The 21,095-nt window shown below is 42.2% G+C and overlaps 1 protein-coding gene across 8 annotated transcripts in view; it reads left to right on the forward strand.

Annotated features, from left to right (window-relative positions):
- EPS8 (epidermal growth factor receptor pathway substrate 8) overlaps window positions 1-21,095 on the forward strand; it is a 140,056-nt gene that overhangs the window by 37,088 nt on the left and 81,873 nt on the right. For all 8 annotated transcript variants that reach the window (XM_054198223.1, XM_054198234.1, XM_054198213.1 and 5 more), the window contains exon 2: window positions 213-357. The gene's annotated coding sequence lies outside the window, so the exon portion shown is untranslated. The remainder of the gene's footprint in view (window positions 1-212; window positions 358-21,095) is intronic.

A 21,095-nucleotide genomic window follows, 5' to 3' on the forward strand; every position in this document is an offset into this window, starting at 1 on the left:
GCTGTACAGAGGAGTTCTTTTTGATATTGCTGGTATTTAGAAGGTTCACATGTTTGAAAGTAGTGGATGAACTCTAATCAGAAGTGTACTTCTCCCTCTCATGCAGCAAGGGAAATCACATTTTAAGAAGTCAGCGCTTAGCAAGTCTAACTGATTGTATAATGCGCAGTGGAATTGCAAAGCTGAACTTTCTATTTTTTTTTTTTTTTCAGTGATTTGTCCGGTTGGGCGGCCGCCTTCTGGGTGACTCTGGAGAGATGCCAGCCACTTGAGCTGAATCAAGCAGTGGCAGGGACAGCATCTACCCGGGCTGAAGTTTTAATCCCAGGCACGTGGCGTTTGCATAAGTGGTCACTGGTGAGTTGTACTTAAGCGCAGCTTCTGTCTCTCTCTGTCTCTTTAACAACTGGCACCTTGTTGCAAACTGTAAGTTTCTTTATGTGAAGACTCGCCTGCCTTGCTTGTTTTTCCCGGAGGGTGACTGACGAGCTTAGAGAAAATGAGAGCAATCCAGGTTACCAGCTGATTTTAGGAAATCCTTACTGTTTGCTTGTATGTTTATGGATTATTTTTACCCCTCCCTCCACGGAATGAGTAACATCCTGGTGAGGCCAAACTTCGAATCTGTAGCGGTTGGTGTGTTGTACCAGACGATATCACCGAGCCTTTTTAATCAGAGGAGGTTTTATATACCCTCTGCCTTAGCGCTTTGTAGCCTGGAAATACAAGCTGTGGGGTTCTGATAACAGAAGTAGTGACTGCCTGCTGTCAGCATGAGGATGATTAAAAATGCGTGCGTGCGTGTGTGTGTGTGTGTGTGTGTGTGTGCTTGCTCACTCCCTTTCCAGCTGAATAGAAAATGAAACTCCCAAAGCCTTTTATGTAAGTGCATGGGTTTTGCTTTTTTTTTTTTTCCCCCTGTTTAAATCTCTGTGTGGCTGTGTGCAGACAAACTTCATCCCCAGCTTACTTTTGTAGATGCTAGGTAAAGAAACGAGAATGCTTGTTTTGCCCTCCAAAGTGTGATCCTGTCTTCAGTTCAATACTAGATATACCCTCTCTGCAAAAAATAATAGCTAGCAATTTTTTTATTTTTTTTTTTTTTAAGGGGAAGGTGGTTTCCAGTCAGTTTCTCCCATCTGTGATTTTTTTTTTCCTTGATAAAACAATGGCAATCTGCTTGATTCGCCTGATCACAGCCGAAATGCTGTGATGCTTTGACAGCAAATGTGTGGAGTGCTGCCTTGCACCTCCTAACACCCTGCTTTATTTGAGACACTGCCATGCTGGGCTGACTGCTGTCTTCCCAGGAGTGTTGCACCAAGGAATTATTGATGAGATGCAGCCTATTAAAGCCAACATATGCGCCCTTAGCTGTTGCTAATCACCTGAACACCTCCGTGACATTTGGGGAGAAGCAGCCCCTCTGTACACAGATAGAGTCCCATTAAAGCATTGGCACGATACAGCTCACTGTCAGATACTGAATATTCCTATGAATATCAGAGTTGAAGATCGGTGCTTTAAGCAGAACCACTTGAGGTTATTTTCTGGAGAAGGTATAAGGTGTGTTGCCTGGTAAGGATGGGTGCGGGAAGGGCAATACGCATCCCGGGCTCTTCTCCAACTCTTTCAGGTTTGTACCACGTTGTTAAGAGTGCTCATCAGAACATCGGGACAAAACCCCAGAGGTCAGTGCCGTACAGAGCTGTACGTGCTAACTTGATTAGCAGCAGAGTTGGAAAACTACTGTGGCCCGAAAAATTATGAGGGCAATTCTGGCTTTATGCTGCAGGAGGCAAAGGCAGAACAGGGAACCTGGGTACGTGATTTCAAGGTCCAGTAGTCTATTAAACCAGGCCAAAACCGGTATGTTTTAATTAATGGAAAGTTTGGAAAAGCAATTTTTATGCTTTTGTCAAGTATGCGTTGTGTTTTTGCCAGTTGGACGATACCTGTCCTTAAGTTCCCCTCATTCTCATTACCGGTCTTCTCCCCGCTTCAGTTCAAGCGTAACAGCTGCTATCTCGGGAACTGCTGAAGGTAGACGCAGTTCCTTTACGCTGCTCGAGAACTCTGAACCCCAGTGCTTAAATAATATAACAACTTCAGCGCTAACACCGGCAGCTGTGGAGGAGAAAGGTTTTAAAATTGTTGCAGTTGATTTTCTGGGTGTGTGGAAATAGAGAAAGCAAGGTAGTAGTTGCAGCGATGTTTTTTGTTTAAGATCAATATTGTTTGGGTAGGTGAATGTTTTTTTTTCCCCCGGTAAGTATTTTCGATTATTAGAAGTCAGAGATCACAGATTTTTCTAGAAGCCTAATAATTTCGCGTAGATGAAATTATTCTCTTACATTGGAAGCATATCGATGCCTTGGTCAGGAAGGCCTCAAATTTAAGACTAGTTGCTGTCTGTCATATCTGTGGTCTCTGTCTGACTCATGAGCTTGAATGCCGGCATGGGGGAGAAGGCAAGAACCTTTGCTCCCCTGTAGCGTGGGTGGGAAAGCGTCTCTGTGTGGGGAGACTCCTTTCGAAAACCAAGATCACCAGGAAAGTACCTCAAAAATGCACTGCACAAATAAAGATCGAGGCAGCCAACGCCTGCTTATTGCGTCAAGTAGTGATTACACCGTGACGTAAATCACCTTGTGCTGCGGATACGTCCGATTTCGTGGCTTTGCCTATGGCTGCACTTAAGAAACATGTGTGAGCTCAAATGCAGCTTTTTCTCTTTCTGAGAGCGCTGTAGTAATAGAGTGTAGAGCTTCAAGCGCAGCGTACATGGAATGTCCTGCACTTGGGGTTAGACGGTGTTTTGCACTTTGCTTTCAATCCCATTCAGTTGCTTTTTGCTACCTGCAAAACGCAGCGTGCTCTTTTGAAACTGCAGGTTTAATCTTCGTCTGTCGGCTGAATTTTCTGATACGTTTTTTTTGTTTATTGACTGGTGGTTTTTTGCATTTTTAGTTCTTCTTAATTACAGGCATCCTCTGCTGTCAGAGCAGTATTACGTCAAAGTGATTAGCTAATGTAAATATCACAGAATCAGGTAAACGAACCTCCTGCCCCAGGTGTTTGTTTACGTTGCTGAGGTGCTGAAGCACACTGACAGAAACTGCAGACCATCATAAGCCTGCAATAGAGCAACCACCAGCTATCAATGAGCGTTTTGAAACTTAAGAAAATATTAGCTTAAGCAGTTGATTTAAATCAAAACACCCTTTTGTTAGCACACGTTTTGCTTAGATCCATGGAGTCACTGCAGCTAGATGGACATTTCTGGTGGTTTTACAGTGGCAAAATTTAACTTCTCGATGGGAGTAAATGGGACAGCCTCTGAGACTTACTGTTATCCGTTCCAATCACCTGTGTTTTGCATTTTAAAACATAAAATTCCTAGGAACCATTGGCTTTTCTTAATCCTGTATTTCAAAAAACATGGTTACCCTCTTTTAAATTCTGCAGACAGGGAGAGCATTCGCACATCAAGGTATTCAAGACCTGGCTGCTCAGATGGGGGTTTTTGCCTTTGGAGAAGGAGAGAAATCTGGGCTTTTTGAGTATTGTCCTTGCATGTGGTGTGGCTGCTGTTGCCCACGTGCCCGGCTCTGCAGGCGAAGGATCAGTGTCACGAATAAGAGCCACGTTGCTCGCCGAGTGTTGACAGCTTGTCATTGCAGGCAGTGGTTTTTTCCTCCTGCCTTGTCGTCGAAAAGGTTGAGAAATGTTCATGATCTCTTTCCTGAAATGACTCACGGAAGGGCTGGAGTTTGTTCTTTCGAGATTCGGGGAGCGAAGGGACGCTCTGCATTTCATTTGTGCTGAGTTTACAATTATTTTACTGTCCCGGTTGGATTTTCTTAACGTATCCAAAATCATTAAGCTCCGGCAGAGTGAAAGAGGATGTGAAGAAAAGGAGCGGTGAGGGGGGAGGAAGGAAGAAATGGTAGTTAAACAGGTTGGGGTTTTTCTTGTTTTAGGCGGGGTGTTTATTCTACAGCAGCTATTCCTGCTACGTAGGGGAGGGTGCGGGGAAGGTGGGGTGACGGTGAGTACGTGTAATGGAGTATGGCATTTGCTCAGCCATGTGGCAACTAAGAATTGTACATCAGCCAGTTCTTCTTTGTCCTTTTAACTGGGGCTATAGAAGATTTTTTTTTTTGTTTGTTTAATGCCTAAGTACGGGCGTTCTCTGCTCAGGGCACGCATGCTGGGCTGCTGAAAATTAAGTTAGTAAATGAGATCCAATGACATAAAAACAAATCCGAGCCAACAAAGCCCCCTGAAGGGTGCAGGTGGAGGGCACCGTTCGTCCTCTGTCATCAGAGGAACGGGGCTGTTTGAATTGGCTTCCACCTTTGTTTTGCGAGGTTGCTGTGGTGATGAATAACCTTTGTGGAGGGTGTGTGAGCAAGAGCGTGCGGGTGCCTTCGTTCTTGTGCGTAGAACGATGCTGCTGAGCCCACGGCTTTTCACCCCCGCGTCAGAACGCGTACGCTGGCAGTGGTCAGCTGCTCCCCAAAATGGGTTAAATAACAAAAGTGTTGTCTCAGAGCCTAGTTATTGACGTGGTGTTAATCTGCTGATCGCTTCCTCATGTTGCTTTCATACCAGGTAGCAGGAGACCGGGTGATGGCAAAGCGGTGGCTTTTTTCCATTGCATGGAAGGGGAGTTGCAGGGTAGCTGATACGCCTCATTCACACAAGCTTATGACACCTGAGCTTTGTCTTGTTACCTGGGCTTGAGGAAAGATAGTAGGTAGAGAAATAGACTGACAAGGGTTGTCTGTAGAAGGAAAGAGGGAAATGCTGTTATTTGAGAGGGTTTTCTTTTTTTTTTTTCTCTGCCATTACAAAGATTACATTTTTCTATACTGAGGAAAAAAAACCTGTGTACCATCTGTGGGTTAGTATTGTTTCTTTTTATTCTCCATTTATCAATAAATATTACAACAAATTCTTATTAAATTTAATGCAGCTCAAAATAGATAAGTATGTTTTTCATACTAAGATACAAAAATCTGATGTTAACAACTACATATTCAATACAAAAGTGACTGCTTGAAAATTAGAATTTTGAATTAGAATTAGAATTAGAATTGAATTAGAAATAGAATTGAATTAGAATTAGAAATATGAATATTCTATGTGAGACGTGCTTTCTTTATGAAGTTGCACTGGTACAAGTATAGTTTGATGGTACGGTTGTCTGAAGATGTTATAAATATCACTTCTAGGTAAAGAATTGCCTTCAAGAAAGTCTTTCAAACTTTATTGGTTCCCCCCCTGTTAGAAAACCCTAGCAAAGGGTGGCAAAAATGAATTACCACCCGAGGCAGCTCATGGAGAATCTTCTTCCCCGCATATTACCCTCGATCCCAATGTCTGCGAAGCTGCCCTGTACTTAACTTGTAGGAAGAACTCTGGGAAAAACTGAGAACTGAGTCACTTGGAGATGATCCGGTGGCCATGACAAATACAGTGAAGTTTAGAATGTCTACTTTTGCTGCATAATTCCTGAACTTTAAAAAAAAGGAAAAAAAAAAAAAAGGTGAATTACTCAGTTCTGTGTCAGGTCCCCACCTCTTCAGAGACCATCATAATTGGTGGCTTCATTTGGGAGGCTACGTACTTTGAAGGTTGTCTTGTTCTTGACCGCAACCGTACTGAAGGATCAAAGGGGAAGATGAAAATGTTTTAAAAGCAGTAAGGCCTCTCGCAGTATTTAAAGTGAAGGTGGCAAAGGCAGAGTGCGTGGCCCCCTTGCACGATTGCTGGGAATTCTTGCTGAGTTGGAGCAGTTGGGGAAATAACCTCCTCCCCCTCCGGCAGTTTTTTGAGGCTTGTCATCTTGAAGTTTTCCCCAGCACAATTTAAACATGCTGTCAGCTCCCTTTCGTGGCTCACTCAGTTAAAATCACCTTCAGTAAGGAGTATTTAATTACGTCTTCTAATACCTTATTCAGGCTCCCCTCCTGGATTTTTGAGAATCTGGAGAATGCCGCTAATAGAGTGGAGCCAGCATTTACAGGAATAAATTAATAGCAGTACCATAGCTGTGCTTTTTACAACTGACACATTCTCCAAGGCTAACGCTGCACCTCCCGTTCTTCTTCAAATTCATTTGTTCCATTTCAGTTCAGTCTTTTGAAATATTTTGTGATGAATGAGTTCACTTTACAAGCCAGTGATCAGCAGCAGCTGTTCATAGTCATGCTTTAAATTGAATCCATCTGTCAGTGGGCTCTTTAAAGCGCGAGTTTCACGTTGTCAGGAGACCTGATTACACCAGAGCAGTATCTGGGTGCTGTTTGCCAAGAAGAAAAAATCAAAACGAAGCGTACTTGGATGAATTCTGGAGTACCTTTGCAGTTCCATCTGTAGAGCCGTGATTTAGCCTGCTGAGAGGAGAGCAAAGTGACCACAAGAAGTACTTCTGCACTGACATGCAGATAGGTGTTCAGATGTAGGCTGAAATTAGGGGATGACCCACAGTAAGCTTCCCAGAAACCATATGCGGTGCTCACTGTTTGTTTTTTAATCCTGACCCTTTGATGAACCTCATCACCAGCTCTCTACGTTTTTTGGTTGTAGCGTTGGGGCAGATTAATGTTCTTCAGAGGATGAGCTGAAGGGGAAAAGACGTGGTTTATTCAAATCAGCAAAAGGAGACAACACTGCTTCCCCCCCGCCATGCATCACTTCTTATTTTCATTTGTAACTAGAGGAGGATGAAACGTGTCTGCTGAGGCTGTTTTGCAAGCTGCATTTAAGGCACTGTTTGAGAGCAACAAATGGTCATTTGCTGATTGTATTAATTGTTCTCATAATTCCATGTAAAAGCTTTGGTCCGTAGTAATGTTCTCAGTAAATTACATACTGGATGTGGAAACCAGCTGATTCTTGGCCTGCAGTCCATTGGTCTTATCCACAGGTAACTTCTCATGTTTTCCTTCTCCCTAGTTTTTTCCTCACCAAGACTTTTGTGGGAGGACTGGGCTTGTGCTGGGGTGTGTATATGGCTCTGTGGAGAAGCATTTCTTACCAGCAGGAGCTTATTCACCAGAGTACTACGTGTTTACTCAAGTATGTCATTTTCATTATATCATTTCACTTTAGGAAATAAAGCCTTCCTTGGAGGAGTGGAACAGTGGTACAGCCTCCTTTGCCACTGCAAAACTTTTTTTTTTTTTTTTTTTTGTTATGGTAGTAGGAGGGACTAGGATCAGTCGAGGTCTCCAGCCACAGATACTACCCTTTGTCGGTGGTCAGCTAAATGTCTCAGCATCTCGCATCACCCACAGCAGGAGACCTCACTCAGTGGGTGAAGTCCACCCGTGTTTCTCTGCTATAAGCTTCTCCGTCTCACTTTTGCCGTTGCTTTTGCCATCGCTGCTCACCACTGCAGCTGCATCCCTGCTGCATTCCTAGTGCAAGTGCCAAGCCAGAACTTTAATTAAACACTAAATTCAGTGCTGGCAGAAGCATAGAGAAGGGGAGAGGAAAAAAAAAAACAAACCAACAAAACAACAGAACACCCAGACTGGCTTTGTGAGCTTGCATTTTCTGTCAGTTGAAGCTAGCACCGTGTCTTTGAAATGAAGTGTCTGTCGTCATATGGTAAGAGAAAAGAGCCTCTTAGCTTTTCCTTAACATATAGAAAGCAGCACTCTGTATACCAGAGCCTGCTATTGCTGTGTATCTCATAAATACAGATGACTTTTTTTTTTTTTTTAATGGAGACTCATTAATGTGTTCCACATGGAGATGGTGAGTATCGCCCATTGAGTGAAGAGACTGATTGATGTTGGCTTCTGTTAAGAAAATATGTCTGACAGAAGGAGTCAATACATGCTCTTTTTTTCCTTTAAGTGCATTGTTTTTCCTGCATGTGTTTAATCAGAGAATTTAGCGGGGGAATGCCCCTGCTTAATAGCTGACAATATCTTGTTATCTTCCTTGAAAATACTTAATAGAGTTAAAATACAGTTATTAAGATCTGGCACTCATTTGAACGCCCACTTGGGACTTTGGATTATAAACACGCAGTATCTGCAAATTAGCTGCAGACACAGAGTAAGTATTCAGACCTTCACCATTTAACGTAACAAGCAGTAAAAGCTGTGCACCAGCGAGCACGTGAAGAGCCATGCTCTGCAAACCTGCACGCAAACGTGTCCCTCCTCACTGGGAGTGCTCAGACCGCAGGAAACTCTGATTTCAACTTTTCAGTCTTCACAAGTTGGGCCTGGGCGGGGGGATTTGGCAGGAGAGGAAAGAGGAAAACTCTTCTTTCCCTTCCCACGTAGAGAAATGGAGGTGAAGGTGGAGAGCGCGCTGAAAGGGACAGGTTTCCCACATCAGGAGGAGCCGTGCGGTGCAATGTCTCCCTGAAGAAGCTCAGGGGGTGTCTGTGAGCAGCATCAGCCCGCGTGGCTCCCGCGTCCTTCTCCAAGCTCCGTATTTCTAGGCAGGGTGTGCCAAGCCCAACGCTGCGTGGATATTTGAAGAGGCGGCATCACTGTGTGACTAAGAGGATTATGAATGAAATTCTCAATATCTTGTCTAGACCGTACTGATCATTAAGGATGAAATGTGTAATTTTTCAAACCAGGTTCTTTGACTCTTACAACTGTTTTAAAAAATCGGCTTTTGCGCACCACGGTATGCTTTAAGGAGAAAAGCTGATTGGTGTTCGGGTACTCTGTATCTTTAGTTTCTTACTTGAAACTAGATGAGTGATATATTTGTCAATATCTGTTGCTGAATACAGGTGTAATGTTTGTATCGCTGAGACAAATTCATAGCATGAGCAGTGTTAGTGCTGCGTAAAGTTCTAAGGTTTTTTTTCGGATTTGTATTTTCATGAGTAGTTGCGAGTAACATTCTAGTATCTGGTTTAATTTTTATCAGGTGTGCACAGATATCTTGTTCCTGGAAATGCAGGGCTGGGAACGGGGTAAGGTCCAGACAGTGCTGACTGAACAGAGTTTTGTAATCTCTATTAATCGCTGCAGTTCTTGGTGAAGGTTTGAAACTGTAATGGCTGAGCCAATAAGGATGCGATAGACAGCAACACATTTTGAAATTGCTAGCAACCCGATTTTTCACGTAGTACATCTTAGTAGGTAATCCTATAGAGGCATTATAAACCGAGAAACCGTAATATTGTAGCTATTATAACAGAAGCTGAAATACTCTTTGCTATCAATTGGAGATGGAAATTTATTCCAATTTATTTATTTATTTAGAATCTCTGTATGAAAAAATCTGCTGGCGTGTAGAAAATGTAAAACTATTAAAGCGTTTACTATGATCTGTCGTTGCCAGTATCTTTACTTACAAGATTTCTTCTTAATGTAGCCCAGGTTACAAATGGGAGAGGTAACTTTTTTGGAAATCCTTTCAATAAGTAAGTGAGGTGAAATATGGCCCGCTGTAAGCCATGCGGAATTTCTTACTGTTCTTCACTGCATCTGGGAAGACTTGTTTAGAGGGAAAAGTAAAAGGCTGCTCCGTGCTATATATTCACGTACAGTATTCCCCAGAAGCATGGTATAATAGCATACTGTTTAACCAGGTAGCATCTGCCATGTAGTAGCAATGAGCTAAAGGTTACATTTTTTTCCAAATGTAAGTATCCAAAAATTAAATACATCTTATTATTTACTTATTTATATTACTTAATTAACAAATCTATTTACCAGGAGCCAGTTTACTTTCATCTCCTCCACAGTCAAACACTACTGTGATAAAGTTGTACCCTGTGAAATTTCACAGGGCTGTATGAAATGTACTTTTTTTGGTGGCACGACTCTTAGCTGTGCAGAAAAGCCACTGCAGATTGCCTCTTCGCTGAAGTCCTCAAGGGCCAGCTAGATACCCAGTTGTAGCTGTTTGCACTCATGCTGGGGTGGTTTTTTTTTTTAGAGACAAAATCCGTGTCGACTTGCTCTATACCTACTATCTGCTTTCTTGTATGCTTTAAGGAACTAGGTAGTAGCCGCCTTGGGAATTATCTATTATTTTCTTCTGAGGAGAGGAGCACGCGCTTGTCGTGCCGCCTGCTGATGGTCTCCTCCTCAGGGCTGCTCGCTCGAACGCGTGTACTGCTCAGTACGAGAGGGATGGCACGGGTGGCTGGATGATTCCCTGCCATTTCAAAGACGAGCCACTTCCCTGCTGCCAGAATTTACATTTCGTTCCCCAATTGCTCTACAGTTCGGTCAAGGCAAACCTGCAATACCGGCTTTTGTGGCACAGGCCGCTCTGTTTGAAGCTGGGTATGTGGCAAGGCATCGCATTTATTACCAAGCTCCTAATATCCATCCGGCTGCATCCCTGTCGGTGTCCTTTCTGTAGCTTAAAAGCCCTTGCTAATATATCGTAGCTCTCACACAGATCATCCAACACGTGCCTTTTGTAACGCAGGGCCGCATCCATGTTTCGTCTTATGGGCTGAATAGCATTTCAGGCAAAGAGGAGACTGCTTGGTCTTAAGACTTAATTGTTGATAAATAAGGGTCTGATTCAGCTGACAGCTTTCACCTTATTGATATGTTCCTATCAAATTGTGCTGAGTAGGGAGCTTCAGCAACCTGTGAACTTTGGCACCTGCCTCTTTACAGGGAGGTGCAGCTGGTGGCAACTAATAATTTCTGTAACAGAGGTGAAGTGCAAAAAAAAATATGGTCAGCAAATAAGAAAATACAAATTCCTCTGTGAAAAGGAATAGTAAAGTTCAGGTTACTGGCAAGACATGGATAGACCTGTACGGTTTTATGACACTGAACTGCAAGCACTAGTTGAAGGTTTCAGTTTTGAAAGAGGAAGGGCCACAAACACGATGAGAGGGCTGTATCACCCCTCCTATGAAGACAGACTGGGAGAGTTCAGCCTGGAGAAGAGAAGGCTCTGGGGAGACCTTATAGTGGCCTTTTAGTAGCTAAAGGGGACCTACAGGAAAGCTGTGGAGGGACTCTTTATCAGGGAGTGTAATCATAGGACAAGGGGTAACAGTTTTAAACTGTAAGAGAGGAGATTTAGATTGGATATCAGGAAGAAATTCATTACTGTGAGGGTGGTGAGACACTGGAACAGGTTGCCCAGAGAAGTTGTGGATGCCCCATCCCTGGAAGTGTTCAAGGCCAGGCTGGATGGGGCTTGGAGCAGCCTGGTCTAGTGGGAGGTGTCCCTGCCCATGGCAGGGGGGTTGGAACTAGATGATCTTTAAGGTCCCTTCCAACTCTAACCATTCTATGACTGTATGATTATTCTTACTTCTGTTTCCATGCTGATCCCTCTGTGGGCTGAGGAAAGGGCTATGTCTGTCTAAAATTCTTAGTGAAGGTCACAAAGGTCACCTGCTTTATGTTGTGGTCAACCATGGAGTATTGGCTGCCAACAGATGCAAAATATTAAAGCAAATGGATCAAACATGTAAGTCATTGTGGTTGTGTATTGCAAAGTTTGGCTTATTTTTTCATATTTCTTGTCCCATTGCTTTTCTCTTTTAAACAAAGCTGTTGATTTTTCCTTCTTGTGCAAATGAGTTTTCATAGTTCTTACTAATATTTTCTCTGTGCTTTAAAAAAAGGAAAAAAAAACCAACCCACACCAAAGCTCCAAAATATTTATTCTACAGGTTCCAAATTCTTACTCTTGTTTGGAGGTCCAAAGAAATTCAGACTAGAACTGTTTCTACATATTATTGTTACTTGTCTTCACAGAAACAAAGCAAAGTGGAAAAAATACCCTTTCTACCATGTGACCATTTAGAAAAGCAGTGTCTGATTTTAAACTAGTTCATTGCTTAATGGATTGTACTAACTGAAAAAAAAAATAAAATTAGAAAAATCTTCCTCTGTGCTGTCATTGAAGGTGTTTATTATGACACTGCTCATCTTTACTCATAAGGATGTATTTTTTCCCCATCACTTAAACATGCTTTTTAAATTCATTATTGATGTGGAAAATACAATTAGTCAAGGGCATGTAAGCCAGTCTCATTTATCCTTCCCCCCCCAAATTAATTTCTCCTTTCCGTACTTCTCAGTGCTTCATCTGAGGGGAGAGGGGGGTGGAAATCCCTTTCTCTCCTGTCTCTTCATTGGGCTTATTTCCATTCTTTGCTGGCAGAGAAACTCTCGTTACTGAACCAGCAAAACCTTTCAGGTGCTGTTTGGAACTTATTTTAGAGATTAGGTGTGCTCCCAGAGGTGACTGTAAATGAGAGGGGTTCCTGAAATCTGTTGCTGTTCTGCCACTCCACCTTTGGTTTGCGCAGCGGCTGCCTGCGCTGGGCTTTTCCTCAATTACGCAGGTGAGCTCAGTCCTTCCCAAGTGTTTTTTAAACAGCCCTTTAGTCTCCTGCCTTGGTAACTAAGGCCTGGGTGGCTTGGAAAAGCAAAGCTTTGGGGGTGTGTGTGGCCTGTCAGAATTTTCTGTTGCTTTCAGGCTACGCGCGAGCTGCCCCTCAGTGCTCTGAGTTGCTCCGTGCTCAGGCGTTAGGTGCTACGTTTGCTGTCAAAATAACAGAGCGTGACCGTGTGCCGTTGATACAAAACGTGAGGTGAAATCTGTGGTGTACGTAGGAAGCCACAGGAATGGTACCGGATTATATACTGCTGGTGATGCTCGCAAAAATCTCTGGTGAAAATCCCTTTGACAAGTTTGGTAGGGATTGAATAGGTGCGGATGAAATGTTATGGGATTCTGGCATAATATCTGTTAGTGATTTTTATGTGCTCAGCTTTCATTATTAACAGTGTTCCAAAATATATGCACTGAGATTTTTCAAAGCAGGTTGGAAAACATAATCCTGAAAGCAGTAGTCATTTCACTAGCAGTTGTCGATTTTCTCTGTTCTGCTTTGTAAATTCAGATTTATCTTTTTTTTGTCTTTATTCTCTCAAACTGCATGCTTAAAAAATGCCAACTAGGCAAGTGTACCTTTTTCAAAGTCCTTATTGTTTGTGTCATCACAGCATAATAAAATTGACCTTGGTCCTAGGGGCTTTGAAAAGACTGCAGTAATTGCCTAGATGTTTACCTTGTAAAGCTGCCTTCTTTGCATTGAAATATACAGCGATTTAGTGTTCCGTTGATACTAAATTCATGATTCCTTCAGTTAAACTACTGTGAGAAGCCACACTGCGATTCTCTTCTTCCCTTTACAATAGTATTCACTGTTGTAAAATCGTAATGCAATGGATGGATGTTGCACAGAAACAAGGTAACCATTGACTTAAAAGAATTCTTGGTTGACGCCCTTGGAAAACTCAATGAGGAACTTCATACAATACTGAACTCGTAAAGAAGCCAACACCTCTTTGCCGATATGCAAAGCTATTTGTCATTTAGGGAAGTGGTAAAGCAGCATCTTGAGTGTCAGTACTGCCTGACTATGTCTTAAGATTTTTTTTTTTATTTTTTTTTTTGAGGTGGAGCTTTGAAAGAATGTATTATTAACTATGAAAGAATGTGTTATTTGCTATTTGAGGATTTTAATGATTTCGCTTGTCATTTGTCAAAGTACATAACAAAATTAGTGTGTGGTGTACAACATTGATAAATCTTAGACTGTTGGCCCTTTGAGCATTTATAGCTTATCAGCAGTGAAGTCTCTTGTAAAAGAAGATTCCCATGAGAATTTAAAGCAATAATATCACCTATACTTTGTAGACCATCAGAATGTGATTCCTTTGGGATGGTACAAGTATGGTTATCACAATCATCTTAGTATTCATTTGAAATTATTTTTCTGATGCCAAACTACAAGGTTTACGCATTTTTGTTTCATTTTATTGATAAAATAGTGTCCAGCTCAGGATGGTCTTGGCTGTGAGTACACAGTCTTAATCCTAAGGATTTCCTTTCTAAACGTTATGATTTTGTCAGAGAAGTTATGAAGCATGTTGCTTCTAACAACTTTCTGCATATAGTTAAGGGTTAGAGGCAATGTGTAAACTTGAAAGCAGAAGCTGCAGTAGAAAACTTTTGAGTTTTGTATTGAAGGAAAGAATTTGGCTTAAATCTGATCTAGATATTTTTTGCATTTTCTTATTTTTTTTTTTTTTACTGGTGGATATATTGTTTGTAATCAAACTGAAATTGTTTTTGAATAGTGAAAAACCACTTGTTTGTACTAAACTAAAGTAATATTTCTATATTAAATTTCACCCTGAATTATCATAGCCATTGAGAGAGGAGCTCCAACACTTGCCTGTGGTGAGAGCAGGCAGGAACATTCCTGGTTTTAGAGGTTGGGAAAAGCAGACGTTGAGATATGAATTAGTGGGGGCCCACAGTGAATCCAGTTAAGGGAGAGAACGAGACGCATCTTTCCTGAGACATTATTTTCTTTATGCAAGATAACCTACTTTAGGGGTGACGTATGCAAGTGGGGCTGGGACACGTCCAAGGTGGCAGCAAGTAATAGTGTTGCCTCTGGTCTCGGAGAAGCCCTGAAGGGGGGATGCCTGCCCTGCTGTTGAGCTGTGCCCACGGCATGTGTGGTGTTTGCTGTTCTTGCAGGAGCAACTTCTGTTTCAGCTCAGAGGAAATCAAGTACCAGCGGTACCGAGTGGGATGTAGGAACATGCAGGGCCTTTTTTTCTGAGGGCTTTTCTGTTAGCCTAACAGATTATTCAAATGTTTTCCCATTGACTTAGTGCAGTCAGTGGTTTCAGCTGTAACCTTTAAATAGGACTTAAGTCTGTCAATAGATACTGATGATAGCCGTGAATCTGGGAGGAGGGAAGGGGAGCTCTTCTTAAGAGGCGGTGTGGAGCCATGGGCCATGGCCTCACTGGGACTGGGGAAGGAGGGAGGTAAGACAACAAGCCCTTCGGAAAGGAGCGGAATGTCGGTTTGGATGAGTGTGGGATTGGGTCAGTCCCTGTCCCTTGCGCTGTGCCTGTGGGTCCCTGCAGTGGCTCTCTGCGTGCAGCTGTCGTTTCCCTCTCATTAGCATCCGTGGGTGCTATTGCACTCATGGCAGAATGCAAATCCTACACAAGGGGTTGGGAGATAAAGCGGGAGGTAGAACTTTTCCTGCAGGAAAAGGAAAGGGAAAAATATACTCCAAATGCCCCCCGCCTTCCCAGAACAAGGAGTGCGGGAGGGGTGTGTGGGGGCACAGTTGTCATGTGCCTGATATGGGGTTCCGTCTCTCAACCCAAGACCCTAAGTAGTTTTCACTCTTCCCTTCTCTTTCAGCAAATATTGATAAATAGTTGTGATGAATGCAAATAACGCCTAGGGAGCTGCATGTTGGTTTTCATTTTGCTGTGTCCGTGACGGTGACAAAGATGGCTTTGAGATCAAGAATTTCTTGGCGGCTTTATTAAAGGTCCTGTTGACTTTTACCTCTACTACCTTTCACCCATCCCTATGGCAGTACTCAGAAAACGCCCTTTGCTAGCCGCTATCTGCGTCTTTAATTTCAGCTGAGGGGGAAAAAAAAGCCACCTCATTTCTCACACTCTTACTTAAACCGTATAATGCCCGTGATGCAGAGAGTTTTGTACCTACCCAGGTTTCCTAAATCTCCCGCAGACAACCGGGTGGGCAGTCAGCGGGGGTAGCCTGCTCCTCGTGTCCGAGACCCTCCACTGGGGACATGGATGGGCGGTGATTCGGGAGAGCCCGCTGTCACCCAGGCTCAGCTGATAATTTCTGCTTGGCATATTGCCTGTTCCTGGCTCTTAATGACATCACTTGGGAAGAAGAGCAGGGACTTAAAAGTAGGAAGAGAAGAGCTGTCTCTTCTCTCCATAGAGACAAGGAAGAGGCTTCTGGTCCCAGAGTAGGAAATACATTTCAGTGGATCCAGGTATGTTTGCTCTCAGTTTACTGTTTGTGGCTTATATTTCTCCAGTAAGCTTTGCCTTTTTTTTATTTTCCTAACCGCAAATGGTTGAATTAAAGTACTTATCAGTACATTCTTGAGCAATATGAAAGGCCCAAGTCCAAGGTAACTTATGACACCTCGTTCAGCTATATTTTGCCATACTTCAATAATAGAAACTATTTCCAGAATGCATGAAACACTTTGTACTCTGATCTTGTGAACTGGAGAGACAGGGTTATGGCTGGTTCACCTCTGTGTAATCATGCTGTCTCTGGCGTAGTCTTTTTCGTGATGAAAAAGTTGAAAATCGTGGTGCTTTTGGGTTTGTTTTGTTTTTTAAATTCTCTGGCTGAACTGAGTTTTGAGGGCTGTTCTGTGTACTACATCCTTCACTATTTGCACTGGAGGGAACAAGGGTTTTAATTTGATAAAACTGCCAACCATTGCTTTCTTCTCACGCAACTGAATTGCGGAAGACGACAGCAAAAAAGATTGCCACGGGATGGGAAGAAATCATACTCGAGTTTTGAGAAGTGGTAGCTTAGGTTGGGCAGTCCGGAGACTGGGGCTTTGAGAGCCCCTTTGTGCTCTGCAGTTATTGTCACAGGACAGTGACTCACAGATGTAAATGTCGGGCCGCACCTACATTGTCGCCAGCTTTGGTCCTGCTGGGGGTGGAAAGAGGAGCGAGTTGGGTCTGAGTGCCAGGGTGTTTGCTCGGAAAGGAGGGCTGTAGGGAGGTGGGCCAGAGGGATGCTCCCAAATACCTGCTCCCTTTTTCTAGGAGGGGAAGGTGACAAATGGGGCAGGAACAGCTCGCTGCCTGGAATCAGCCTGTGAGATATTAGTGGAGCCTCACTGAACTAAACTGCAGTATTACTCCATTGTTTTTGGCATTAGCTCTTTTAATTGCTCTAGATTTTAATTATTTTTTTTTGTAATATCTTTTTTTTTTTCCCCAACCACTTTGACCAGTTTGACTTCTCAGTTCATTTGCTAGAAGCAGTCACTTCATCCTTTGGATGTCAGTGTGCTGTTGGATGTTAGCATTTGACCTCCAGAATTAGTCATCTAATTAAGGAGTGGGTTGACCACGTAAGTCTGTGTTTGACCAAATTGCTAAGAAATAACTTTGTGCATACTAATGATGCTGAATACAGACTGCTTGAAGTCCTAGTGCTTGCAGAAGCAGCTGCAACTTTTTTCCCCTCCCGTCTTCCTCCAGGCCCAGGAATGAACACTCTGATTCAACGTAAGTGGCTTTTTGCTTAAATTGCTTATATTCAAATCCTGGTTCAAACTGCACAGGAGAGACTTGAAAAAAACCACCCATTTGTTTCGCAGTCTGCTTTTAACGACATGTGTTGTTTTTTTTTTTTTAAATAGTTGATGCGGCACTTAAAAAAATATTGCTGTGAAATGATGTGTCTTCAGGAGATCCTGTATTGGCATTTGGAGAACATTTTTTAAAGTTTTAAATCTGAACCAAAAAGTGACTTCTGAAGTTTGAGGTTTTAATAGAAGTAGTGAAATTGATATTAATAGGAAATGTTTTAAAGATGCAAACTGTTCTTTCCACTTCAGCTTAAATCCTACAGTAGCTTATCATAACCTTTTTTTTTTTTTCCCCTTAAAATTTGCAAATTGGCCTGAATATCCTCCAAAATTTTTGGGAAAAAACTATGCTTAGTCACCTTACCCTGGTATTTGTACTTCAGGTTTATTTTGCACAGTTCAGTATGTTTAATATTGATGCTTTAATATTTTATCTTACAATATTTGTGTTAAATAGTTTTAAAGGGTATTAATATTTTAACATATCAGTAAATGTATTAAATTGCAAACAACCCTATTTGATGTCTGAGAGGATTTTTAGACATTTTCTATGTATTTTTAACATGCCCTGAATCTGTGAGAGCTGTGTGCGGTGCACATTGAGTCACGTTGAAGGGTTCCCAGTTGCAGCTCCCCTGCGTCTGAGTGCCTTTTAACATGAATTCAGAGTACTGGCTGTGCAGGGGCTACAGCAGCTTGGTGAGCGGTGGTGACTGCTTCAGATGCAACACTGATGGCTGTCCTACTTTTGGATTTATTCGATCCCTCAATTTCCTTCTTCGCAGCACCCAGCCTCCCCCTCCTCCTTTCCTGAAAAAGACAATGTCAACTCCTTAATGTTTTTAAGATATCATATATTTTCCTTTAGTGCAAAGGAGGAATACTACTTAGTTCATCAGACTTGACTGAAACAAAGTTACTTTTTACAGCAGTATTTTTAATTGTTTTGCTTTAGAAAGAACTTTGGTTTAGTTTACTGTGTGTATTTATTTACTGTGCGCTGCTAAAGCTCCTACTGAACTTCCAAAGACAAGTAGTGAACATGAGCTATGGGGGTGCTTTCAAGTAGCTAAATAGTAGCTGGGGACTTGAACACATGGAATAATTATACCCTTTTCTCTTTTTTTTTTTTTTTTCATTTCTTTTTTATCCTTTTTCTGAAAGCTGATATTTTTTTTTCTTTCTTGTTACCGTGTTTTGTGTTCTGGGGTTTGTATTAGCATGTGGCATTGAAGAATGCTTGCTTCAAACTCCTGAAGTTTGAATGCCTTTCAATAAGTGATTAAAGAGAGTGAAGCAGAAAAAGCTAGATTTAATATTTTGATCTCTTTTTATTTTATTTTTCTTTTTTTCAATTACAAAACACTGAGAAAGGAAGGCTTTGGATAATAGCAACTGTGAGTTTGAGAGAGATTAATATGCTCCCGAAGATGCTTTGGGGAGTGGGTATACCGTAGGGATACCATATTTTGCTTCCTCCTTACAAATATGTTTGTTTCAAACCTTTGTTTTGCTTATAAGGATTATGAAAGCACTCCTAGAACCAAAATACACATGGCACCAGGATTCACCAAAATAGGTGTCAGTGTTTAGATGCTCACCAAGAACAAATTGGGTACCATTTTAGCATCTCACTGTGCCTGTAGTTATCTAGCTTCTGTCACTTGATTTAATAAAAGGGCTGTAATTGGCATTTGTTTACTTTTATTCCAAAGTATCTCACTGTTTCTGTTTTATTTTTCTTTTTGTTTAAATGTGACATGTTATAACTTTACAATACACAGTAAATACACGGATTACTTTATAGTATCCTGCCTGGTTTTTTTTTTGTAGAGATTCATCGGTTTAACAACCATCTGGAACTCAGTGGTGATGGTACATTTAAGCTGGTGCTGCCATGCATCTGCTCCTGCTTAGTCCTTAGAAATTCTGCTCCGTCAAAGGTATCAGTGGTTTCAGCTCTGCCACCAGTAACTTCTGCCTGCCTGAGTTTTTTAGGTGACTTACGTGCATCTAAATCCATGTAGGCAGTGACTCACAACATATAAAATGTCAAGAGAACATAGCATTTGCTGGAGTCTTAAGCTACAAGTTGGTATAAAAAGAGAAAACCAATGATAAGGGAGACATTTGGTGATTAGACTGGCTAATTAATTGAGCTTAGGGACAAATCCTTCGGGAGGGGCGCTGGCCGTGTTCTGGTTTAGCAGAGTTGGTTTGTGCTGAAGCAGAGGAGGGATGAATAAGGGATGCGAAGCAGTGAAATGCGGCTCTACCTTTTCCCCTTGAGCCAGCACTTCTAGATGGGGCCAGGTCGGACTCTTTCCTTCGGTGGTCATAAACCTCACCTTTGCTGTCCTGCAGTTTGTCTGTTTTACTTAGAATTTAAGGAGAGCGAGGCTAGTGGAAGCCGTGTGAATGAAAGTGCAGGACTGCGGGCAAAATGAAGAGCACGGAGGAAGTCTGACTTGTAGCAGCCTCTCTAGGAGTAGGATTGAGCAGAGAGTCTTATAAGTTTTCAATGTTAATGGATTTTTGTTTAAAATGTTTTTTTTTAACATACATATCAGTGTACTGGTTTTCCAGTCACCTGTTATCTTCTCAGGAAAAACAGGGTATGCAAATTTCAGTTGCGATGAAAGAGGCATGGAGAAACGAGACTAAAAGCATCCATTCTCCTCGGAGAGATTCCCTTTTTTTTTTTTTCCTCCCATCTTTTTTTTTTTTTTTCTTTCCTTGTAAAAATAAACGGAAGATCTATCTTCTCTTCGGAAGGAGAGGCCTCCTTTCAGCACTGTATCAAAGTGCAGGGGGCTGTTAATCACTTATTCGTTTTAAGTTGGAAGGAAAAAAAAAAAAAACAGTCCGGTTATTCACTTCTGTGATCAGTCAAGGAGGTAACTCTGAGAACTGCGAGTGGGTATTTTGTTTCTGTTTTCATACGAATCAGGAGGGAGGGAAAAGTATTGGAAGTTGGTGACAGCTTTAATGCACAGATGTGAATACTTTAGTAACCATCATGTCATGTAAATCCCAGACACCTGTCCAAACATCAGGGTTGGCCTACAAAAAATATTGTTATTTATTTTGCTACCTGAGTTGTTAGTGTCTAGTAAAGTCTCTGTTTGCAGCTGAGCTTAAATGTATTTTAATTCTGTTTGTACTAACAAATGCTTGAAAAATCCAGAACTATCACGCTGCTTATGAATTATGACGCATAGGTTTTTTTAACTTTTTAAACAGAAATACACAATGAGAACATGGTAGTGGATCAGTGGATGCGTTAAATGGAGAAACTGTCTGTCCGGAACTGAAGCTTTTTGAGAATCTGTTCGCAGGGATGTGGGGTGAGGGGGCCTGTATACATTTAGCAATCACTTCTCCAAAGCATGGAATCACAGAATGGTTCGGGTTGGAAGGGACCTTAAAGATCATCCAGTTCCCACCCCGCGCCATGGGCAGGGACACCTCCCACTAGACCAGGCTGCTCAAAGCCCCATCCAGCCTGGCCTTGAACACTTCCAGGGATGGGGCATCCACAGCTTCCCTGGGCAACCTGTTCCAGTGCCTCACCACCTTCACAGTAATGAATTTCTTCCTGATATCTAACCTAAATCTCCCCTCTTTCAGTTTAAAACCATTACCCCTTGTCCTGTGATTACACTCCCTGTTAAAGAGTCCCTCCCCATCTCTCCTGTAGGCCTCCTTTAGGTACTAGTCACTTTTGTGAAAAGGAATTAAATTTCAAAGCTTTTGGCTGAAAAGTTTTCCTTTTTCAAGATTGCAAATGTGTACATGAAACCTCTAAACAACCAAGGGCGTGTATTTTTTCCAGGGAGATCGAGGAAGCTTTATCTGTGATGCCCGTTAGCAGCAGCTCTTGTGCAGTTTGCACCTGAGCCTT

Source organism: Rissa tridactyla, chromosome 1 (genome assembly GCF_028500815.1).
Source record: "Rissa tridactyla isolate bRisTri1 chromosome 1, bRisTri1.patW.cur.20221130, whole genome shotgun sequence".
Taxonomy (NCBI): Eukaryota; Metazoa; Chordata; class Aves; order Charadriiformes; family Laridae; genus Rissa; species Rissa tridactyla.